Source organism: Pan troglodytes, chromosome 4 (genome assembly GCF_028858775.2).
Source record: "Pan troglodytes isolate AG18354 chromosome 4, NHGRI_mPanTro3-v2.0_pri, whole genome shotgun sequence".
Classification (NCBI taxonomy): Eukaryota; Metazoa; Chordata; class Mammalia; order Primates; family Hominidae; genus Pan; species Pan troglodytes.
In genome coordinates, this window is record NC_072402.2 from 44,594,551 (window position 1) to 44,620,982 (window position 26,432).

Consider the following 26,432-nt stretch of genomic DNA (forward strand, 5'->3'; position numbering starts at 1 on the left):
GTGGGGAGCAATAGGACTTATGTAAAAAGGAAGACATTAGGTTTTCCACTATCAAACACTAAAGGACAATCACTTGCTCTTTTTATTCCTCATCACTAACATATAAGAAAAATACTTATGGTAACCTATTTCACAGGATTCCCATAAGAATCAAATGAGAGAATAAGTTCTTGGCAAAGTTTAAATGTTGCATTAGTTTGCGTTATCATCATTTATTTTATTAAACATCTTGAAAGAGTGTGGTCACAATGCTTCTGTGTAAAGTTATGGCTGTGTCTGAGAATTTCAAAGAGCCATATGAAATGATAGGATTCATGTGACTTTTAAGAAACCTGTAGATAAAGCATGAACAAATCAGAGATAAACTTTAGCTCCCTAGTACATTTGAGCTTTGCTGTTACATTATGCCACTTGGAGAACTAGGATAGTAAAAATCATCATAATTTTGGCCTAATATATTTTTATGACTGTTCTTGAGATATTCGTTTACTTAGAGTGGAGCTATTTTCTTGTTTTAAAAAAGCAATAATTATTATATTTGAGTGGGAGAGCAAATGAATTGCAGAAGGGATTTTTAAAAATTTGAAATTGAGCAATTTGTGCTAATGGAATTATATATTTGGAAGCTCTGGATGGAATCTATTTTTTAGCCTAAAGTTTTTTGTGTGAATTTTTTTTCTGCTAAATCATACATAACTTTTAATAGCAGAACTGTTACAATAGTTTATCAGTTATAAAATGGTTTTTAAAGATGTGAAAATGATTTTTGTTAATCATAAAATCTAGAAAATGTTCCCATTCTGTTGGAAGTAGGGATTTTGATCAGTTTTAACATTTGGGAACTTCCAAATATTTGTTAATTTTATAGTTACAGTAACCTGACTTTTAGTGGTGGGTTTCTTCTGTACTGACTATGCAACATTGGTAAATTTGCTTAACTTCTCAGAGCCCTAACTTAATTAATTAAAAAATAAAATATTATAATGTCTGCTTAATAGAATTGGACTAAGGGGTTCATGGATAGCTATAGCTGAAGTGCATGCCAGTCACTTACTACATAGCAAGCATGTAATAGACAGTACCTGTTATTTTCATGTGACTACGGTCTCCCCTCACTCCTCCAACAAAATGGTCTTATTTTGCTTTGTTCTTCATGTGTGTACTTTCACATAAAATCAATTAGTGTTCCAACATAGGTTAAAAAAACTACTGAAGAGTCATCATACTCTCTGTAGAAACCATTCAGGGTTTTGAAAGACCTCTGGATTTTATGAGAACAGAAAGGCTGGTTATTTGGAAATGTCATCAGGGCAGTCTCATGGAGTTGGAGTTTCCAGATAGAACCCATCTACTATGGCACAGAGTTTCGTGTGCACCTGTTTTAGTTGGTGATGATGATTGCGGGTTGGCTGGCAGGGTTCAGGAAAATAAGCCTTGTCTTAATGTTTTAATAAGTTTTAAAAATAGTTCACGATTTAAGATCCTCAGAATGGGACTTAGACCAATATGAGAAACGGAGTGCTTTAATTGCATGACCAACTACACATTAGAGCCCTGGAATCTATCCCACTGTTATTTACAAGTATTGTGTTAAAGACTAGTTGGAACCCTCTCAGGAGAAATTAGCAGTTACATTTTCTTATTTTTACAATTTATGCTCAAGATGCATTTACTTCGATGTAAGCAGCCTCTTTTCTACTATAACACTCTCATGCCAGTCTAAAATTGGATAATGGGTTTCCTGCTTTACAGCAGCAAAAATTGTTCTCCCTCTCCTGAAGTGGTTGACTGGGTTTCTTCACATTCTGCTGTCACCCTCCACCAGCTGAGGGAGCAAGAGACCTCTGCATGGGAGGCTACAGCCCCACCTCCTGGGTCTCCTGCAGGGCCGTCTCCGTTTTCAGAGTAGGATGAGTACCTGCCTTAGTAACAGCAATTCAGTTACCCTGAAGTTTTACTTTGTCCAAAAAGTTTCACCAAGAGCTTGTATTTTAATGAGATACTTTAAAAATATATTTGGGAATGTATAAGGCAAACGGATTCTCTATTATTTATACTTAGTGCATTCGCCTACTGAAATTTGAGGGTTTTCTAAGATATATATAAATATCACAATGTAAATATAGCTTCTCGCTCTTCCTCTCTCTCTTTCTCACACACACACGCAAGCACACGCACCCACCCACACACACACACACACATCAAGGAAATGCCATATGTCCCAAGTGAGGCCCACTGGAAAAAAAACAAAAGTGCTGAACATATCACTCAGGATCATTGTGAGAGGACAGTCGTCAGCTTTCTCTCTGGCAATGAGAATTTTCTCACCCTCAAGACATGCAAATTACTTTTTTCATCTGTTCTTTTTATGTTATTTGCATAATTTTCTCCCGCAAAAGTGAGAGCTGTCAAAAATTAACCATTTGGGGCTTTGGCATTCAGTTATGTGACCTTTTCCAGAGAGTTAGATCTCTTCAGGGAACTAGGAACTTGATGAGGAAGTGCTGAGAAGGTGGTCAGTGGCAGAAAGAGCGGATGACGGATGGGGACCAGCAGGTTGGTAACGGCACATAACTACGTTTAAAAAGTTGTTAGATATTTTCGATCCTCTCATATGCTTGTTTGTTTTTGTTTTAGTAAATCAGTATTTCAACAGATAATCAAAGAGATGATTCGGTTAGGTGTAGTGCTGTATTCTCCTACGTTACTCTGGTTAATGGTACAATGCAAACATTTTTTGCAAGTTTAATGCTAATTGAAAATGCCGTTTGGAAAACTACACAAGCAAGGCTGTGTTCATGCCGTGGTTTGAGTGCTTGTGTCTGTAGCAATCTGCCAAATATGCTTATTTAGTATGAATACTTCCTTTTTATAAATTCAGAGAGTTGCACTCTGGAGGGCTGTAATAAACCTTTAAATTCATTTTACTTCGACAAAGGTTGAAGTATGTAGCAGGCGAGCGGCAGGGACAAGTGCAGCTATCTCTTTGATCACATCGCTTTAACCATTTTTCAGCTTTAAGCTTGTCTTACAAATCAGCTCTATCAGTCTATTAATTGTTTCACTGTACCTAATATCTTACACGAAGGCACCTTGAAAAACAGCAGGAGAAAGCACATTTGTTTAAGTCCTGCGATGGCTAGCACGGCAGCTAATCTCCTTGCAAATTATAATCATAGTTGTAGTTCATCCATTAGGCTGGAAAAGACAAGATTCCCAAGTGGCCTTGGTGCCTTTTCCAGTTCCCGGGAGACCCACCAACCCTCGGCGTGTGTTGCCTGCGCACCCGGAGCGTTCTTGCTAATCAGGTCAATGATTAGCGCCTGGCTCCAGGGACCTGCCAAGAGTGTTAGGGAGCCTCCAAACGGAGCACGCTCACGGAGAATCTCCCGTTCAGAAACATCGCTTAGTCCTCATTTACTCACTGGGAACCTCGGAGGATTTCAGCTGATGTTTTTCTCTCCTTAGACAGTGAGGAGCTCAACATAACAGGGAAAAGGAGCACAGGATGCAGCTACTTCGAGGGTGTTGATTGAAAACTTCGATCTCCCCACCCCATCATTGATGGTTGATTTGACGGATTTCTCACCTCTTTCACAGAGAAAATTTCAATTAAGGTAAGTGCTGCTTTATCCGGGTGACTGCATGGCACTGAATTTCTGCATTGAAAGTTCTAACTGACTAAACTGACAATCTGCACTGCAGCAAGTGACTGTGTCAGGAAAAGCTTAATTTATAAGCAAGTTTCCTGGAGTGAAAACGGCGTTGGAGATAATGATATCTCAGGGCAATTTCTTTTGAAATACATTCATTCTGCCGTGTATCCAGAGAAAATAAAAGGGAACATGAAAAGATAGTTAATTTCTCATTTTACCTTTTTAATAATCTATTTGGAGGGTTGTGCATTGCCAGGGTAAATTGATTTTGATTGAAGTGATTTGTTGATGTCATATAGTAAAATCTGAGTCTGAAAGCTTCAAAGTTAAATCAGATGGAAAGAAAATTTGCAAATGCGAGTTGAGATTTTGTGCAGCTTTCTACTTTAGCAATATTCCTGAGCTCCCTTTTGGTTTAAGGATTTAGGACTAAATCCCTGAATATTTTAATAGTATCCATTTGGAACTTAAAACTTAAATGTTATAGTTTCTGATGCAAGTATTAAGAAAAATGAAACTAGAAGACTTATTATACCATTCATATAATTTATAGTCCTTATTCAACAGAAGTGGATTTCTTTTATGACATGAATAAAAAAAGAAAGCAAAGGAAAATTAAGTGCTTTCTAAAATGCTTGTTTTTGAAAGAATTCTTCAATAAGAGATTATGTGTTTGTAAAAAAATCTTTTTTATGTTTTATTTCATTTTTATTATTAAGATATAATGAATCGAAGTGAAGCTTACATTTCCTATATCATTTAGGGCAATTATCCAGGTAATTCAGATTAAACCATTCCATATTAATTCTTTTTTACCCATTTTCTTGTAAGCTTGTTAAAAATATCTAGAAAGGTATTGTAAGCAACTTTTTTCCAAAGTTTAATTACCTGAACTTTTTCTTTTCTACCTTACTAAGCGCATACATGCCTGATGGTTTTACTCCATATTATGATAAATTTTTATGTAATTAAGAGTAATTAAATAATTATATCACTATAATTACGTGATCTATTAGTCTGCACTCTAAATACTGAAGAATAGCAATCACTTACCTTGATACTGTATGACATAAAAGTTTTCAAATAATGAAATAAACATTATTTAAAATATCACATATAATACTGAAACAGGTTGATTTTTAACAATTAATTTCTATTGTTAAAGCAAAATGTAAATATCTAGCTGCTTTTGTATAAAGATTTATAATGGTATCTCAAGTGTGCTTTTCAGAGTGAGCACTCGTATTTCCTGAAGTGCTGACTTCCCTTTTCTTCTATGGATCTCTTGAGATGGGACATTTTATAAAGATGTCAGAACACTTTCTAATAATTGGCTATCATTCTGAAACTCTCTGGAGAGCTTTTCAGGCTGATGTCGATGTTACTGCTTCTTCCAGAGGAGTAAATTATTTTCAAGGTTCCCAAAGGCTGATGTGTACTTGGCTACCAGTATGTTTGTAGCTAAAGCCTGAAGACTTTTATCTACTTCTCTTGTTCTGAGACTTCTATCTCTTTTCCCTGGGGAGATGATTTCTCAATAGAATTAAAGATAATTGAGAGAAGAATGTGTTGACTACAGTGACTGTCCCTGGGTCTTTGGCTTCTTTTTTTTTTTTTTTTTTTTAAGCAAACTTGATAAACAGAAAGAGGCAACATTAACCAAACAGGGACACACACTTGCTACTAGCGAACTTGCATGTCGCTGAAAACATCTCTATCCTTGTGCCAACTTCAGAATTGATGGTGGCATCAGACCCAATGAACTTTTTTGTTGGATGTATTGACCACTGAAGTGTCTGACCAGAGTACGTCCATTGAAGGTTGTGTTTACTGTCTAATGAAATATCTATGTTTAAAAATTGAGGGAATTGTAGTTCTCATTCAAAAAACAACAAATCCCCAATACGCATGTTTACTTATATAACAAACCACCATATGTACCCCTGAACTTAAAATACAAATTTAATTTAAAAAATTAAAAATGCAATTGCTTAAAGGAGTTTTACCATTGTCATAGTTGTCTGAATTTGCAATATACTGATAGGAGGATGAAGAAAATCTTGGGTTCAACTGAGAATTAGTAACAGTTTATTTTACTTAGCATCTGCCTCCTTAATCTATATTGAATTCTATTTTTCATTTGATTGAGGGTAGTTTATTTCTTCTGTAAGATGGGAAAACATCTCATAGGATAACCTCACTTAGAGTAGGAAGTCTCAAAATTTAAATAAAATAATCTTTTAAAACTTTACAAAACTTGCTTCAAGTTCTTCTATAACTTGCTCCTCAATAAGTAATATGTTCCATAAAAGACACTAGAGATAGGCAGTATCTAATCTAGCTCACATGCTTCCTCAACTCAGATAGCTGAGTTATAAACTTTTTATATATGAATAAATGATAAATATAAAAACATATGAAAGTTGAAATGTTAACATGGATGTTATTTGCCCTCATTTTCCAGAAGGAAAGCTGGAATCTGAGAGAGCATATGTAACTGGGCCAAGGGCACACAGTAATGAACCTATAACTAAAATTCAGATCTGGCTGTGTTTAAAACTCATACACTCTATACTATACCTTTTTGTTACCTCATATATGGTGACTGTTTCCAGCACTTGACATGATACTCATGAATATTGTAAGACTATTTTTAAGATAGTACAGAGTAATCATATTACCTTTAGAACAGGTTAACTCTTGTTTACACAAAATAAATGATTTTGTAAATTCCATCACCGCCAGTATTGGAAACCAGCATGTACTTTGTTCTTTTAGTTTCTGAAAGAGGTTAGTGTGCAAGTCTTTGCTTCCAGCTAATTAACTGACAGAAAAAGCACTCTACTGTAAGCAAAGTCTCTACTGAAATTTAGTATTTGTAACATATACATCTTTCCAAGAGAGGTTGACACACTCTCAGGATAAAATAAAACAAAATGTAGAGATATAAATTCAGTGTTAATTGTATTGAAATGCGATTAAAAGGAAGTTAAGGGAACTCACGTTAATAGTGAAAGATATTCACAATATTAGAAAAGGTAGAGAAACTAACTGTTGGAATTGAATGTTGGAAGTGGACTTCAGAAAAAACAGACTTACATATTCAGCAGCCTATTTGCTATGCTGATTTTACATAAACTTTCCCATATGTTTGGTGTAGCTAATCATGTTGATATTGTGGTAATATTTTTCAATTAATATTTGATCTAATCCTGTGACAAGAAGGGAGGGATGTTATAAGATTAGAGGTGACCTGGAAAATTTAATATGATTAGCTGTCATATCCAATGATGTGCTAAGATGGTAACTAGAAGTTAGGTTGTATGGTTATAAAATATGATAATTTATTGTGTTCCAACATGTTCCCAAATCTGGAAAGAGATGACATTGTACCAGATACTGTAAATAACAGGTTCCACAATGACTAGAAATATGTTCAAGGCATATATGTGTATAATCTCCAACAACCAACCAGCGTACTTTCAATTCTCTAGGTTGTTGGAAAATGGTTGGCTTATCCTAATTGTGTATAAGAATAACAGAAAAAACAAAGTATATGTACACATTACCTCCTGTATTACTATTCCAAAAGAATGAATATTATCTATAAAGAACAATATTGTAGAAGAGCTTGTAATGGTAACAGTTCACAATGCATAGGTGTTTCCACCAAGAAAATATGACCATGTGTCTAGGCTCTACTGGCCGCAGTAGATTTGATGAGAAATGAATGTGCCAAGGTCTAAGACAGCCCTCTCTAGACTGGCCAATGGCCACCATGTGGCCTTCCAGGAGAACCATGCCAATAAAAATGTTCTGTGTGAAATAACAAATATTTGACTTGGTTATCTTAAATTTGAAATACCATGTGGAGCCTCAGCAGTTAGTGGCCAGGAAAAGAAGTTGAGAAACATAGAAAGGACAGTCTGTGGAAATCATGAATAAGCTGCAGTAATGAGGCCAGTAGAAAAGAAAGAAAAGAGGTTAATTGCATTAGGTCAGTAAGAACAGACACATTTTCTAACTTACCCTAATAGCTAAGCACAAGAAGAAAAGAGTGCTTCTCAGAGGAAGTACTGTGTTATCCTGGGTTTATATCCCGTATCGTATTCCAGGCATACCATGCAGTGGTGAGACTTCCCCATTTTTCACATTCACATTTTTCTCTGTAGTTTTAGTCCTGTTAATCCATTCAAATTGAGCACATCTATTTCCCTTACAAATGAAAATATTACAACTAACTCAGTATCTTACATGTTCATAGTTCTGGTAGACAATGGATAGGGCAGTAATGTTTAGTGGCTGTACGTGTTCTAGGTTCAACTACCTGGTTCAAATCCAGCTGAGGGCATTTTCTAGCTCTGTGGCCTTGGACAAGTCAGTTAAGGTGTCTAAACTTTGTTTTTATGTTATTTAAAATTGAGCCAATCACAGTACCTATCCTATTGTAGTGTTCTGAGAAATAAAGGAGGGAATTGATATATCCACAATTGCTCAGGTCCTCAGAAAATGATAGTTGTTTATAAATGATTATAAATAGAGAACCTTATTATTAGCTGTCACCTTACCTGTAAAGTAGCAAAAATTAGAGATCTTTTCTCTCCTAAGCAACAATGAACACGTGGATCTTGCAAAACTTCCAGGAACAATTTCATAACACTGTGTTTATATAAGTACATTTTGAATTTTGGGGCATACTCTTTTTTGGGGGTCCTGTTGGATTTACACAGATGAAGTGGATGTTTCTTAAAAGAATGTAACTTAGGAGCCATTTTAGAGAAACCATCCTATTTGTCATGAGGACTAAATTAGCAACTGAATTCTTTGACTCTTTCTTACGTACATTGAAAGGAATTGAACAAGTCTTGAAAAAGAAGTTCCATTTGACCACTGGTAGTCAACAATCTAACTTGGTATTACAGGGGCCAGAAAAATAGCCCATGATTTGTTTTTGTAAATAGAGTTTGGTTGGAATACAGCCACAGCTATTCATTTCCATCTTGTCAATGGCTGATTGCAAGTCACAAAGCCAGAGTTGAATAGTAGAGCAGAAAAAGATTGTAGAGCCTGCAAAGCTAAAAATATTGGCTATTTTGTGTTTCACAGAAAAAGTTTGCTGACTGCTTCTTTAGAAGAGAAACATTCATCTTGCATGATTTTTTTATTATCAGCATAATGAATATTTGGTAGAATTTTTTTTTCTTTTCTTTTCTTTTTTTTTTTTTTTTGAGACAGTCTTGCTCTGTCGCCCAGGCTGGAGTGCAGTGGCACAGTCTCAGCTCACTGCAAGCTCTGCCTCCCAGGTTCACGCCATTCTCCTGCCTTAGCCTCCCAAGTAGCTGGGACTACAGGTGCCTGCAACCATGACCGGCTAATTTTTTTTTTGTATTTTTAGTAGAGACAGGGTTTCACCGTGTTAGCCAGGATGGTCTGGATCTCCTGACCTCGTGATCCATCCACCTCCGCCTCCCAAAGTGCTGGGATTACAGGTGTGAGCCAACACGCCGGACCGTGGTAGAATATTTTTAAATGTCTTGAAGATAACTATCTAAATGTCTGTCTCTGGAGAGACTCAGTATTTTTATTTCCTCACACTCACTAATTCATCCATATTTTTCTATGGTATTTAAAACCTCTAATTATAAATTTTGACAAAGTTATCAACTACCAGTGTATATATGCAAAAGTATTCCATTGCATACTTTGCATATTGATTCAAATAATAAACATAGAGAAACTCTTTTTTTTTTTTTTTACAGTGGAATCCATTATTTTTCATCCTCCAAGCCACACCTTATATTTTGGTACATATAGGAATCAACTGCTATGTGACTTAAAGAAGCAGATTCCTGGGTCTCATTCCTGGAGTGCTGATTTCACAAGTCAAACCTTAGTGGGTTTAGTAGGTCAAAACTTTGGTAGATTTCTTTCAGTTGTAGAAAAGAAACGAGGAACCACAGTTTGAGACATATACAGTTGATTCTGACAAAAACAGAATATATAAGAATGTGGCCTAATTATTGGGATTTAAAAAAAAATTTTCCCAGGTAACTCTATTATGTAGCCCCAATTGGACACTGCTGCTGTAGACCAGCAACTCTCAAACCTTAAGAACAGGCACGCAAGTTATCTGGGGATCTTTTTTAGAGGTTTTAGAGTGTGGCTCAAGATTCTGCATTTCTGACAACCTGCCAGAGAGGTTGATGCTACTGGTGATGAGAAATGCTGCTCTCATATCACCACTGCCCCCTACTCTGCCCCATGGCTGCCATGGGTGGACTAGTGTCTACTGGAGGACGTTTCACAGGATGAGACTCACTGCCTAGCTCACCTGAATCAGATGTTGATCAACCTTCTTGAGAAGCTTTTCCCATCTCAGGAAGGTGAAGAAAAATTCTGAACCAGGTCAAAATTGAGAAATATGTATATTATATTTAATATATGATATAAAATTTTGTGTGTATATTTAATCTATTGTTGATTTCTACATAACTATTTTGGACATAGAATAGTTGGATGTCTTAGAAAGCAAAATATTTAGGTAAGTATCGCTGACATATTTAATTCCTTGCAATTAAGAGGGACAGGGTGTTCATTGCTTCTCCAGTCTCCCTTCCCAATATCTAGAAGTTTTTGGCTATAGCATTGCTCAAGATAACTCCATACTGAAGTTCAAAACTTATCAGAAAATGCTGACTTCTCTGGTAACATCTCAGTTCTCTTTATTCTAGCAATGTAGCCTTAAGACTTTCTTCTTTGTCAGTTCAACTTTCTTCTCTCCCAAAACTGAATTGCAAGGATATTGATTTCATCTCTCTTCTTTATTTAAACTTTTCTCCCTTTCTAATCTCAACTGCCATATTTATTTCTTATTGCCAAAATCTATAAACAATAGAGGGAAATATATTTCATTAATATAGATATAAATTTTGGATAATTTATATTACCATCATTATGGTAATATAAATTAAAAATTACAAACATGCCCCTATAATTTCCTATTACTCTTCTCTATTATTTTCTTCTGTAATGTTTAAAATCTTATCAACCATATTCTTTTAAATTTATTTGATTATTATTTTTCTCCCCACTCCCCATTATTAGAATGTGAGCTCTATGAAGGCAGGCTTTTTGTTTCTTTTATTCAAAGCTGCAACTCAGTACCTAAGATAGTGTCTGTTACAGAGTTTATCCTCAGAAAATATTGTTGACCAAGATTGAGTGAATATTCCAAATTAATTTCTGTGGCTGTTGTATTAGAATTGAGGCAATTGCTTTTGCTTTTGTTGTTAACGTTTTAACACATTATAAAATCTTAATGTGTAAGATTCAACCATATTTGTTCATTGACATTCATCCATTGAATTTACTCAGTAACTATTGTGTACCTCTTAAGTGTTAGGTGCTGTGCTAGGTGCTAGGGATACATGTTGACAAGGCCTAGTTCCTATGCATAATATGCTCAGCCTGATGGTGGGAGAGGGGAACTAAAGAACGAGTAGTCACAATGCTTGTGGTCTGCCATCATGGAACATATGTACAGACTGCTGTCAATGCACAAAAAATAGCTCCTGACTTAAACAGAGAGGCCAAGAGGAATTCCCTTATCTGTAAATTAAAGAATAGCTTGAATTTAGACAGACAGGAAAAGAGAGACCATTAGCTCCTAATGGAAATCACACTATGTGCTAAAGCACAGAGATATGTTGGGTGCATTCCTGACACCCTCCAGCACCACATTAGTTTGATAGAACACGACAATGGAGTGGTGAATATGTAAAAAAGAGCAGCTTCATTGATGCCTGTGTAAGAGGTGCGAACTTTAACCCAGGAATAATGAGAACTCATTAAAGAATTTTCAGAAGGGCAAGCTAGATTTATTGCCGCTCTAGTCTGAATTTTACATTTTATTTTTTACTACTTCAAATAGAAATACATGTTATCAGCTACTTAAAAAAATACACGTGAATTGGGCTGGGCGCGGTGGCTCACGCCAGTAATCCCAGCACTTCGGGAGGCCGAGGCGGGTGGATCATGAGGTCAGGAGATCAAGACCATCCTGGCTAACACGGTGAAACCCCCGTCTCTACTAAAAATACAAAAAACTAGCCGGGCGTGGTGACGGGTGCCTGTAGTCCCAGCTACTCGGGAGGCTGAGGCAGGAGAATGGCGTGAACCCGTGAGGTGGAGCTTGCAAAGGCTGAGGCGGGAGAACGGCGTGAACCCGTGAGGCGGAGCTTGCAGTGAGCTGAGATCGCGCCACTGCACGCCAGCCTGGGCGACAGAGGGAGACTCCGTCTCAAAAAACAAAAAAACAAAAAACAAAACAAAACAAAACAAAAACACGTGAATTCTATGTTTCTATTTCATTGAGTTGTTTGAGTTCCTTATAGATTCTGGATATTAACCCCTTGTCAGATGCATAGTTTATAGATATGTTCTCCCATTCTGTAAGTTGTCTCTTTGCGCTGTGGATTGTTTCCTTTGCTATGAAGAAGCTTTTTATTTTGATGTAATCCCATTTATCTATTTTTGCTTCTAAATCTGTGTGTTTGAGTTCTTATCCCACAATCCGAATAGAATTTCTCAAAAGGGGGACATACAATGGCCAACAGGCACATGAAAAAATGCTCAACATCACTAATCTTCAGGGAAATGTAAATTACAAACACAGTGAGATATCATCTCACCTCAGTTAGAATGGCTATTATCAAAAAAGCAAAAAGTAACAAGTGCTGGCAAGGATGTGGAGAAAAGGGAATTCATATTGCTGTTGGTGAGAATGTAAACTCGTACAGTCATTATAGGCAAGAGTAGGAAGGTTTCTCAAAATATTAAAAATAGAACTACCATATGATCCCAAAATGCCATTGCTGGGTCTGTATCCAAAGGAAATAACATCAGTATGTCAAAGAGATGTCTGCACTCCCACATTTATTGCAGCACTGTGTACAACAGCCAAGATAGGGCATCAACCTAAGTGTCCATCAGCAGATGAGTGGACAAGGAAAATGTGGTATATATACACAGTAGAATACTATTCAGCCATAAAATAGAATGAGATTCTGTAATTTGTAGCAACTTGGATGAGCCTGGAGGACAGTATGTTAAGTGAAATAAGCCAGGCACAGAATGACAAATACCTCATGATTGCACTCATGTGCAGTATCTGAAAAAGATGATCCCATAGAAGTAGAGAGTAGATTAGAGGTTAGCAGAGGCTGTGGCGGGGGGAGGGAAAAAGATGTATAGAAAGAAATTGGTCAAAGTTACAGTTAGATAGGAGAAATAAGTTTTAGTATTCCATTGCACAGCATGGTGACTATAGCTAATATAACATATATTTCAAAATAGCTACAAGAGAAAATTTTGAATGCTCTCACCACAAACAAATGATAAATTTCTGAAATGATGGATATGCTAATTGCCCTAACTTGATTATTACACATCGTATACCTATGTTGAAACATCACACTGTTTCCCATAATTATGCACAATTATTATGTGTCAATTAAAAAATAAATTTTAAAAAATTTAAAAAGGCACATGAAAAACAAAAATATGTATACTATAGGAGAAAATAAGTTTTAGTGGAGTTGAAGGGAGAGAAAGTCACTTACCTAAATGCTGTGCCAAGAATATGAAAGTTCACGTGTAGAGCTTTGAACCAAATCAAGTTGAATGAGCATAAATTTGGCAAAGTTATAAATCCATAGGTGATTTTCAGGGGTTCTGTATTGCAGGATTAGATGAATGAATGTATTTCAGTTTCAGAGTTCAGGAAAAGTGAAGAATATGGATGGCCATATCTGCTAGTACTGACGTGGAGAAGTGTTCACATCCTCCCACCTCCTGACTGCGACCTAACAGAAAAGGCCACTTTTTTGCCTCTACTCTTGCTGGATAATCAAAGTCAAACTGAGCTATTTAAATTTAACACCATTGACATTCTTAGAAGGAGAACTTCTGAGCTTTTTATTTCAGAGATAGAACACTAAGGGTTAACTCTGGCAAAAACTCTGACCCTTTTGTGCAGAGCTTGTTGTCGCTAATATTAGCTGAAACTAATTTTTCAGTTTTCTCTTACCATTCTACCTAAAATATCACCCACCCTATCTCTTTCTCCTTATTGTTCATCTCAGATTTACTGTGTCTTACCTGCTGATGGTTGCTCCAATGGGACTGTAAGCTCTGTGAAGATGAGAACTTTGCTTTGTTTACTGCTGCAGGCTCATCACCTAGATCAGTGTCTGTCACAGAGGTAGTAACTATATGTTGAAAGAAGGAAGGAAGGAAGGAAGGAAGGAAAGTAGGGAGGGAGGGAGGAAAAGAGAGGGAGGGAGGGGCAGAGGGAGGGAGATATCAGTGCATTCCCTAATCTCACCTCAAAACCTTTTCTATGTCTTCTCTCTTTACCATCTCAGTAAGTGGCACTCTAATCCACCCAATGTGTCAAGTTAGGAATCCAGCAAACATCTTTGCCTTCCCACTTGTCACTTCCCACAGATCCAATTAACATGTGGTCCTTTCAATCCTGCCTTCTAACTTTCTCTCCCCTGGCTTTCCCTCGTTGTTTCCCCACAGTTCTTATCACCTTCATCTGTCACTTGCCTTATGGCCGCGTTACCGTATTCCTTTTCTACACAAGATAATGCCATATACTGACAGAAAATTGATATCTCTGAATACAAGCTTGCCCTATTACCCCCATGTTAAGGCTTCTCTTGTAGTTTCCCTGCTTTTTAAAGACATAATTAAAACCCCCACTGGACACCCATTTTCTTGTATATATTTAAGGGGTACAAGTACAATTTTGTTATATGCAATATATATTGCATAGGGTGAAGTCTGGCATTTTAGGGTATCCATCACTCAAATAATATACATTGTACCCATTAAGTTATTTATCCTCCCTCACACTTTTCCATCCCCCAAGCTCTGAGTCTCCAGTGTGTATCATTTCATACTCTATGTTCATTTGTACACATTATTTAGTGCTACTTATAAGTGAGAACATGCGGTATTTGTCTGTTTCTGAGTTATTTCACGTAAGATAATGGCCTCCAGTTCTATCCATGTTGCCACAAAAGACATGATTTAATTCTTGTTTATGTGTGAATAGTATTCCGTTTTGTATATACACCACATTTCTTTATCCAGTCATTTTGTGATGGATTGATTCCGTATCTTAGATATCTTAAGATATGGAAACTTAGGTTGATTCCATATCTTTATATGGTGAATATGGCTGCATCCATTTCAATGTGAGGTTTGGATGCTGCATCATATCTGCTTTTTCTTAATCTCAAGCAGTCTATGACCCAGCCATGGTTGCTATCATTTGGTTCCTATGTCTGAGATTTCATGTTTGCTGTCTGTCACAGTAAGTTGACTTTTTGTCTGACTAGATCTATTGACCTTCAGAACTCAAGATACATTTCATACAAGTGTTTTTTGGCCCCTACAAGTGGAGTTCAAATGTTTTTTCTATCAGTTTCCATAGCACACTCTATGTCCCTTATAATCCAATCACAGAACTCATTACATCATTGAATAATGCCACACTTCAAACTCTTTGATGGCAGGTTCTATGCCTGTGTCATTCACTACTATATTCCCAGTGACAGGCACTTATGTGCCCAAATCCTTTGTAAAAAGAATAGTTGGTGATCTTCTTCAAATTAAAAACATAGTTATTTATTCATAAGCCAATGCTTCTTCCTTCTACTTGGGCAATTAAATTCCTGACATTCTGAAAAGAATTTTGCTTCCCTATGTCCCCTTGATGAAATGTCAGAGAACACAAAGTATAGTAACAATTAGATTAATTCAAAACACTTATCATGGTAGTAACCACTGAAATCTGTTTAATGCATTTCCAACATCATATCCACCTTATGGATGATGTAGATATCTTGTACTTTAATGAACAGTGGAAATTGTTCACACATGTTTGGTAAAGGTCACCTATTTTCAATCAGCTCTTTTCTGTGTAATAACTGGGTGACATTTCTCATCCATTTGTGATCAATGAACATGCATATTTTAAGTCACACGTCAATTTTCTTCAAAAGCACCACTCATAGCTTTGTATTTCATAACTGGATGATATTTAGTATAGGGGAGCTACACTAATTCCTATTCTCTGGCTTTTTGATCTTCAGAGAAGTGTAATTGGTAGAACAAACAACTGAAATTGGCTATATTGTACTTGATAATCAGTAGTCAAAAAGCACATCCCGAAGAGATACACTTTGATCTCTTGTGTTTGAGAAATAATTACACTGTTATATTTAATATTACAATAATTAAATGATATTTTATTATTTGTCCTTTATATGAAGTGAGGTAAAATACTCTAAAAATCAATATAGAGTAAACAACAGCAATAATTCTGGAAAGTATTTCTCTCACAGATATTTAGAAGCAATCTTCCCTGGAACCATAATCCTCAAAAGGAAATTGCAATCCTTGCAGAAACACAGTTTGGGTCATCTGGGTCCAGGTCTCTGTATTTTTCTAAAAGCCTTCACAAGGCACAAGTGACATTTTAAATAGCTTGTCAGGAAAAGAAGTGATTTCTAATGCAGATCCACCAAATAAAATGGTTTTTGTCAGCGCCCCTAAAGGCAAACATCTAAAAGGCAGAGAGAAAAAGAATGCAAAGAAAAATGTTGTGACTAGTGTCCAAGGGGGAACATAATAGAAAAATAATAGAGACATATCTCTTGTCAAACAAAAAGTAAACAGGTTTAACATCCCACAATTCTACATCTACTGAGAAGTATAATTAAACATCAGGAATGTTTTTCTCTATGGGATGCTAAGCCATTTTGTTCTTGAAAATATTTTAGGGAAAAAGAGCAGGTCCAATTATGCTCTGATCTGCAGGCATGAAAAGAGGAACTCAGCCCAGAGGTAAGCAGCGGGGAATGAGAACAGTTAACACAAAAGTTTAGTTAAAGCTATGAATGCTTCACACTGATTCTTTTAACAAAGTAAAGCTTGTTGTGTGATAGTGTTTATATTACCCTTGGTCTTAAACAACATATGAACTTAGGAAGCTACCGGCCATCTCCCACCCTCACGCCTCTCCTGGTCTTTTCTAGTCTAGTTTTTACAGACTCCTGAGTTATCTAACCCTCATGACTAAGTAGCCACACATGTATCAACATAAGAGTCTCTTCATTGTCTTTGGTTTTGTTTGTGTGTCTGTTGTATTAGTGTCCTATTCAAGAAGTTTGGTGATCTTATTTTGAAAAGAACCAGTAAAGTTAAAATGTGTTGTTTCCCCAAGTGGTTTGTTCCATATTTGGAGGAATCTGAGTAAGCATTTCCTTGTTTTAAGAATTCTGTACTCCCAGGTGCAGAGCTGGGTGCTCTGGCACTTTCTCTATAATCAGAATTCAAGTTCATGTGCCTCTCCAATTTCCCCTTTTGAACACATTGTAGTTTGAGGTTATTGAAAGACCATTCACTCTCTCTATCTCTCTAGTGACCCATACTAAGTACAAAAAATAGGCCGAATTTTCCTATCTGCTTTTTTTACTAAATAAATAAATAAAAATTAAAAATGTCAGGTCTGTTAAACATTTCAAAATCTTGAGGATTGGTAAAGAGGGTGATTCTGCTTGTGTTATATTTATTGAAATGTTTCATTGGTTTTGCATTCCGAAAGGAAAATTCAGAATTGATAGCATTTTTGTCCACATAAAGCCATTACCAATGAAAGTGTAAGATGTATTCAAATACTTGCCTTGAGTTTTGTGCATAAATCACTTACTAGACAGAGCAGAATTGTTGAAGTCATGTAGGAATAGAAAGTAGAGTTTTCATAGGTCCTGGAGTTACTCATCTCAATCTGACAACAGCATAACTACTTATACAAATAGAGCAAATTTAACATTCCAGTTGCTAGGTATCTTTTAAACAGCAGAAATAGTTTTGTAGACATTAAGTTCCTTAGGCATTTGTTATGATTCCTACATAAAAATAAAAATATTGAAGAGTGTCAGAAATGCCTGTTTCTAACATTGTCAGATAACATAACTATCATGTATGTAACATGTTTATACAATATGCTTATTTGGTGTGTAAAATAAATCTGAAGCATTTTTTTAACATTATTAGTTATTACATAAAATGCAAGTAGAATAAAAGTGTTATTGCATTATTCATTTAGCCAACACTATCAGTACGTTTTTGGGGTGACTGACAGAAGTACAAAAGAGAGACTACTGAAGTGCTAGAAATGAACACCCTGACACAGATGGTAATTACATAGAGACACTCACCCAGACACACACTATGATATTTTAGTAATGAAAAAAGTTATTCTGCATGGTTTGCTAAGAACTTTGTTGTAATTATAAGTAAATTATCTTTTTATTCTTTTAAATATGATTAAGAATAATATTGTTGTGAATAAAATCATATTATTTTACTGTTATTTTTATCATAATGAATGTTGTCCCACCAATTTGCAAGTGAAGAGCACCATGTAAAGCCTTTTATAACTTTCAAATTGATTTCACACTGATACATAAGAAAAGAAAAAAATAAGAAAGGTTTAAGGATTTTCTGCAAGAAGCATACAAATTTATAAATTAGAAAAATCCATACTTTTTGAGAGACTTTATAAATATTAACAGTAATGATTTTGTGTTTGAGATCATCTTGGGAGACATTGAGCCAGAAATAAAGTAATTGCCCCAGACTTTTTATGGTATAGATGTATTTTAGGAACAAGTGATAATAACATCATAGTTTCAGATTAGGAAAATGCAATAAGGAGTCCTTACCAATACCTGATCTTCACAAAAAGCAATGAAAGCTAATTTAGAATAAAACAGAAGAGCTGACTAATCAGAAAAGAAACAATGCTGCTTAAAGCTGCTTCTCTTTAAAAGCATCTCACTGATACTCTCTGGCAAAATCTACCTTGCCAATATTCTTTCCATTCTTTTTTGTTTATTTATGTATTTATTTATTTATTTTGAGACGGTGTCTCGCTCTGTTGCCCAGGCTGGAGTGCAGTGGCGCACTCTTGGCTCACTGCAAGCTCGCCTCCCAGGTTCACACCATTCTCCTGCCTCAGCCTCCCAAGTAGCTGGGACTACAGGCACCTGCCACCACGCCCAGCTAATTTTTTTTGTATTTTTAGTAGAGACGGGGTTTCACTGTGTTAGCCAGGATGGACTCGATCTCCTGACCTCATGGTCCTCCCTCTTCGGCCTCCCAAAGTGCTGGGATTACAGGCATGAGCCGCTGCACCTGGCCTATTCTTTCCATTCTTTAAGTTGAGGTATTGAAAGCCCCTGTGTTAGAAATGCAACAAACAGTTTCTTATTAATGAAAATCTTATCATAATCTATTTTTTAACTCTTATTTTAAGTTCAGGAGTAGAAGTGCAGGTTTATGTAGGTAAACTTGTATCATGAGAGTTTGCTGTACAGATTGTTTCATCACCCAGATATTAAGCCTAACACCCATCAATTATTTTTCATGATCTACTTTTTTGTCTGATTGAGGATTAAGAAATTCAACTGACCCACTCTGAATCCCTTTCCTTGGGGAAAAGAAGCAAGATCTATCACATGAAATAATTAAAGGGAGAGAATACCCAACAAGGAGCTACAGTGATGTCCCAAAGCCACAAGAACTTTAGGCTGAGATTGAAAGGAGAACACAGGCAACAAGGAGAAGTAGGACAATAGAGCCCTCCGGGTGCCTGAGGACACCTCAGAAGTTGTTTGAGTCCTGATGCACATGTTAGAATAAATGTCTCTAGTCCCCTTGCAGATATCCTTTTCTGATGAGAGCAAATGAGGGACTTTTGAAGCTGTGTAAAGCCTTCTACCTACTTGAGGTCAACTCAGCGTAGGCAGTTTCTCACTGTATATGTGGCTTGTGTATAGGATGTCACCTGGAATGGAGTGCATGAGAAAGCAGGAGAGAAAATTCTAATGATCTCTGTAAAATGAATAAAAGATTACATACAGGCCAGGCAAAGTGGCTCATGCCTGTAATCCCAGCACTTTGGGAGGCCGTGGTGGGCAGATCATGAGGTCGAGAGATCGAGACCATCCTGGCCAACATGGTGAAACCCCATCTCCACTAAATATACAAACATTAGCTGGGCGGGGTAGTGCGTGTATTCCCAGCCACTCGGGAGACTGAGGCAAGAGAATCGCCTAAACCCGGGATTCGGAGGTTGCAGTGAGCCGAGATCATGCCACTGCACTCAAGCCTGGCGACAGAGCAAGACTCTGTCAAAAAAAAAAAAAAAAAAAATTACATGCAGATAGAATAGACAGAGATATACATACATATGCACACACAGCCACATACATACACACTGTAATATACACACACTATTTCTACCAAAACTTCTGTAATATAGGATAGAGAAATAAAGACGTGTAGAACGTTCTTATTTAAATCTATGTAAACATCTAGGTTAAATTCTGTGATTAATATGTATATATGACTCTTTTTAAAAATTATTACTACTAATAGGTTGAAACTGAGAAAATGAAAGACAGAAAGAAAGAGAGGGAGGAGAGATGCCACCTAGGAAAAAAGAGTTTTTCACACCAGGCTTTTATTCCCTCATATTGAGCTAAATTTAGGAACAAGAAATAAAGGAGAGAAAATGGCAAAACATGCTCTCTTTTGCAGAAGATTGTAGAGAAAGAGAAATCCCCATAAGAAATAAATTTGGTGGCAATAGAGTGAGAGTTGGAGAATCCTTTGCTTCTGTGTGTTTAAAAGGTATAAATACACATTTTATATTTTCTTATTCATTGTATTGAGAATTAAATGAGGTAAAGTATGAGAAAGCACCCATCTTAATGAATGACAAATAACAATTTTTCAAAGGAAAAATAATAATTGTTTTTCCTTTGGCTTTCCCAACCTTAACAGTGTTACCAGGTAGCACATCCAAGTTTGTAAAGTAGAATTGGAAGGGCATAATGGTTAAAAGAATGGCATTTACAATTCAACACATTGACATTTCAATCTGAGCCTACCACTTACTACCTATGTAGCTTTAGACAATTTTTGTCACTCTTTAATGCTCTGATTTCCTTTCATAGCATAACACAGACAATATTAACAGGTAGTTATATAATGAGATACTATAATAAATGTGCTTAGTGAAGCACCTGGCTTACAGCAAGCACACTACTGCGAGGAGGTTATTATTATTTCAGCAACTGGATAGCCCACGTCCCAATATTTCACTGACATTGCCCTGTCACTGATTCTAGCTACAATCTTGGTCTCAAATCTCCCTAATAATTTCAAGTTTAAAAAGCCTCTGTTTACCTAGAGACAGAAAACTAACTTTTATCAAGAACCTATGGCAACCCATATTTCTAGGCTTGGGATAATATCATCAGGTCCTATTTTCATCAACTGACACCTTTATGATAGCTCAGGATCACTGCCTTGATTGCTGCCCCTGAGTCACTTGATTTCTCTCCTGGCTGTTTGCGAAACTCCCAAGGTGCTCGCTTATACTCTTAGAAAAAAAGTCTTGTATTTCCCTCTCTGACCTCCTGCCATCTGCCAGGCAAGACCACAACTGCTGATGTCTCTTGGGAGATCACAGCTCCTCTGGGTGAAACTGTCCCATGCCCGTGGTCCCCATTGCTCACAAAATTGTAGCTACAGGGAAAGAATAACATATTGCCTTTTATTACTTTTTTACTTACAACTTGAACCTGGCCTTTTCATTAAGACCACACTGCACCGACAGACGAAGTGGCAAGTTTTTTTCATAAAGTAAAGAAATAATAGTGGGGAGGCCAGTCACGGTGCCTCACACCTGTAATCCCAGCATTTTAGGAGGCTGAGCTGAGCAGATCCCTTGAGGTCAGGAGTTCGAGACCAGCCTGGCCAACATGGTGAAACCCTGTCTCTACTAAAAATACAAAAATTAGCCGGGCATGGGGGCGGACGCTTGTAATCCCAGCTACTCGGGAGGCTGAGGCAGGAGAATCGCTTGAACCCAGGAGGCAGAGCTTGCAGTGACCTGAAATTGTGCCACTGAACTCTAGCCTGGGAGACAGAGTGAGACTCGGTCTCAAAAACAAAAAACAAAAAAAAAAAAAAAAAAGAAGAAAGAAAAAGAAAAGAAAAGAAAGAATAGTGGGGGAGGTAGGTTACATAAGACACCCTTAAGTAAGCAGTGTGTCACCTCTCTAGCTCACAAGCCTGGTACCTGAATGTCTCATCTCTGTTAACCCCTATTTACCATTGGCTAGGGGCCAGCTTTCTTTTCCTACCAGGACTGCACTAAAATAGATCTTCTAGCAGAGGACAGGACTCATCTCCAATGAGGTGTCAGAGACAAAGCCCTAGACTCCATCCTGGGTTTTGAACATAGAAGCCTCATTTTCATTTCCAAATTCTAACATTTGTAAGTATTGGCTATGATAATGTCCACTTATTTCAATAAAACATTCCTTTCTCCCTTGCAGTCCCTAAGTTATTCTTAATAGGAAAATTAAAGGAAGATAATCCTACATAAATTCAATTGTATTAGTAAGTCTTAAATAATACCTTGTGTAGGCTATCACTGAGCTAGTATGTTGTACTGAGCCAAACCAAGTTCTTACTATATTCTCTACTGCAGTGAAAGAGTACAGTGGAGTCTGATGACTCAGCAACCCTGGTAGGTTTTTCTTCTATAAAACAACTACATCAAGAATTGTGCAAACATGGATCTCCCCAAGAATTTGCCTGATACATCTGGCTGCTTATCCAAATTTGTATACCTACAAAGAAAAAAGTTTCAAAGAAGACAACAGCCAGAATAAAAAATGAACTATAATCTCTGATAATAACACACAAATTAGCTTTTTTTTCTGAATTATGCCCATTCAAGGAACAGGTTGACATTCAGCACAAAGTGAAAACCTACCCCAAAGGTAATATATGAATTCACCTGTACTCCTCAATGCCTAGGAAAGTAACCAGCAAAAAGAGACAAAAATACTTACATGTTATGTAAAGCAGAAAAGACCTGGGAGTTTCCCCATCATCTAACATTCATAGCTTCAAAAAACACGACATCGAAATCTAGTTTTAACAAAGTTATGTCATTACATTTCCTTATGCTCTTGGTTAGAATTCTGAACATGTTTACTCCTAGAAGCATTAAGCCTGAATTTGAGAAGTTATGATATCTTTAGTTCACATTAAACTTTATAGCCATCCAAATTGGTGTTCAAAACATTTAGTATTCAAAAACAAACAAACAAAAACAAACAAAAAGACATATGTAGGGCTCAGATTCATGAGTCAGAGAAGCTAAAATACATTTGTTAAAATTGCAGTTTTCTCCAGCATGTATGTTTGTAACCTGAGTGTCTTACTAAACTATGATTTTTTTTCCCACACTCCATTCCAGTATCACAAATCTCAGTTTTTTTTCCGACTTCCTTAACTATGTAGCCATGTCTGCATACCTACTGCATCTCTCTTAAGTACAGGCCTTCACTCTTGCCTATGCAGGCAAGTATAGCAAATTCTTGCCTGGACTCAGCCTCTTCTTCAATATTCTGGCCTCCAGTCTCTTCCCTTTCAAGTGTAGCCTCCCCAGCTGTGTTCTGTTTCAAATACAAATATAACCTTACCACTTACCTACATGAAATCTCAAATGGCTCTCTGTTATCTACAAAGTGAGCCACAGTCTATTCTGGGATAAGAGGTCTACTCTGACATCCCCCCAGCTTATCCCACCCCTCCTTACCTCTCACCATTCTTTTCTTTTCAGTCACTGTGAATAATTTGTAGGCACATGCATAAGCCTGTGTGCACAAATGTATACACACACACCCCTAATGGTGCTTGTGGACCTCTGTGACTTTTACCCATGCTGTTCATAGGGCCTTAAATGTGTCTGCTCTTCTCCTTCTTATTCTTCTACATCTGTGTAACTTGTCTGGCTAATTCCTACTCTCTTTGAAACCCAAACCTGACATTACATTCACCAGAAAACGCTCTCATTTCCAGCCACCAGCCTCGTTAACTCATTATTTTATTAGTTTGTCATGGCTCCTAATTTTGTCTTTAGAGATTTGTATTACTTGAGAGATTATAAGTTCCTTGCAGGCCCAGACTACATATTAATTATGTGTATATCTTCAAAGACCTGTATTGTGTCAGTCACATATTAATATTTGACTGCCAGGCATGGTGACTCATGCCTGTAATCCTAGCACTTTGGGAGGCCGAGGCAGGCAGATCACTTGAGGCCAGGAGTTTGAGACCACCCTGGCCAATATGGTGAAGCCTTGTCTCTACCAAAAAAACAAAAATTAGCTGGGCATGGTGGCCTTCCTATAATCCTAGCTACTGGGGAGTCTGAGTCAGGAGAATCACTTGAATCCTGGAGGCAGAGGTTGCTGTGAGCCAAGATCAGGCCACTGCACTCCAGCCTGGGAGACAGACCAAGCCTCTGTCTCAAGCAAACAGACAAACAAAAAACATGAGTATTAATTTTGCCATACATGAACACATATATGAAAGAATCTGTTCTTTAAAGACCATTGGTGTATATAGACAACTTATAAATAAATATTGAGTAATTACTTCTGAAACCTTTTTATCCTTAGTTGCTGAATCACACAGTTTAACCCATTTTCAATATGACACCATTTATCATTCATTAATTTAAGAGCATAGAGTCTCTTGTGTGTCAGAAACTGGGTCGAACCAGTGCATCTGTGAGCTGAAATGATTAACAAAAAAGCTCATATAACTACAAAGTGAGGAAAGCGCTAAGAGTGAAATGAGAAGGAGGCTGTAAGAGAGTATAAAGGAAGGGCTTGGCTTGGTCTAGAGGGACAAGAAACACCTCTTGGGAAAATTGATGGCCAGAGATCTGAGGATGTGCAGTTTACTAGATGAAGAGGGAAGAAAGACTGTTCTAGGCAAAGGGAAGCGTCCATGTAGTAACACTTGGGATGTTGGTTTATTCCTAGGATTGAGAGAAGCTACAGCAGCTAAAACGCAGCGATGGAGGAACACAGTCATACAGAGAAGCCTGTGCCAGTTTAGAAGGAAGTTTGGAATGGGACAGGAATAGGAAAGGAAAACTATTACATTACTTCAGAAAGATATCACAATACTCCCACATTGAGGCAATGGAGCAAAATACATAGTGGTGGGAGTTGAGTAACATTTAAAGAGAAAAGTGAACTTCATCTGGCAACAGATTGGCATGCGCCAGTTGTGGGAGTGTGCAGTCAGGGATGAGTCTGAGACCCTGATTTACGGAGCTGATTGATCCTTTCATTGAGAAGATTAATTGAAGACAACAGGCTTCTGAGAGGGATCTGCAGAGACAAGAGCTCTGGCAGGTCTGCTAGGCACTGTTGGCTTTGGATGTCTTTTCGCAACACACTCCTACCAGATGACATTCTAGGAGTCACAGATATGGACAGTATGTGGAAAGAGTAGAGATAAGAGGAGGAACTCACAGCCAAACCATAAGAAATTCTAACATCTGTGGCTTTTTTGTAGACAAGAGAAGGGAGAGAGGTCAACTCCAGTTTGTTTCTATGTATTTGTTTTTATGATATGGTAAATTTTTGAAAAAGGAAAGAAAACACTCATTTTAAAATATAGGTCACAGTTCCAAAACAGTGCAGAAGCCAAAGTGGAAGTCTTTGGGAAAAAAAGATGGATAGACGATTGATAGATAGATAGATAGATAGATAGATAGACAGACAGATGGAGGCATGAATTAAATTGAAATGAGTTCTCATCATCCAACAGATCACTGTAAAATGTACTTGAAAAATGAAAATTGTGTGTCTATATGTAGTGTCATATTTATTTTTTCTAGAGGAGAAGTGAGGGAGTATTTTTGCTAATGCTTTGCTTTTAATACTCACTACCTCTATTTGAATTAAGTATAAGCCAGTGGTCATCACCCCAGACATGATCATGATGACTCAGTATGAGGATTAATTACAAAAGTAATCATGTCCGTTATCTAATTATTCAAATCTTAATTGCAACTCTGTTGGCCCAATTAGTCCAGAACGCAAGGCTAATGTTAGGGATGGGTGGACACTCAGCATCTGTGCCTAACTGAGAGGCATCTGTTGCCAAGAGGTGAAGTGATGGAAAGTGTCCATTCACCAGCTGTGAAGCAAACACGTCTTAGAAAAGCACACAGGAGTCACAACAAAATGCAGCCCACGGGGCTGGGGGTAGGGGAGGGGAAGATGTGGTAATGCTTCTGAGGCATCTGTAATCCCCTGGATGCACCACAGATCTCAAGCCATTGCATGTGCCACTATTGAGCACTATGATTAAAAATAGAAATTTTTTTTAAAAAGATATTTCTATTTCTTGTCCTTCACTAGTGGATAATGCTATAAAAAGAAATGGGCTAGCTACAAATTTTTAACAAATAAATGTTTTTATAAATTTATTAGAACCATTTATGGCTCCTTTCGTTTCCTTGATCCATGTTATGCCTAATAAAAGAAATAGAATTGTACAGATCGAATATCTACTTATCTTAAGTATAAGTAATAAAATAATAGATCTCCTGATTGTTACTATTGATTTTGACTTTAGTAGCATACAGTATGCAATATCTCAGCATCTGATATATTTATATGCTATTATTGATTTTGACCATATTCTATAGGAAAGATTCTCTTAATAATGTTATTGATTTTCAAAATATTATTAATATTTATCAACCTCTCATGTTGGTATATAATCATTATTGAACTATAATCAATT

General features: G+C 36.9%; 1 protein-coding gene and 1 long non-coding RNA gene across 22 annotated transcripts in view; one reads left to right on the top strand and one right to left on the bottom strand.

Moving 5' to 3' along the window:
* Positions 1–26,432, bottom strand: part of BDP1 (B double prime 1, subunit of RNA polymerase III transcription initiation factor IIIB) — a 302,743-nt gene that overhangs the window by 132,020 nt on the left and 144,291 nt on the right. The gene's annotated exons all lie outside the window — the stretch shown is intronic.
* LOC129144081 (uncharacterized) overlaps positions 3,281–26,432 on the top strand; it is a 94,737-nt gene continuing 71,585 nt past the window's right edge. Inside the window, exon 1 of the long non-coding RNA XR_008548229.2 lies at positions 3,281–3,617. This is a non-coding gene — a long non-coding RNA (uncharacterized LOC129144081). The remainder of the gene's footprint in view (positions 3,618–26,432) is intronic.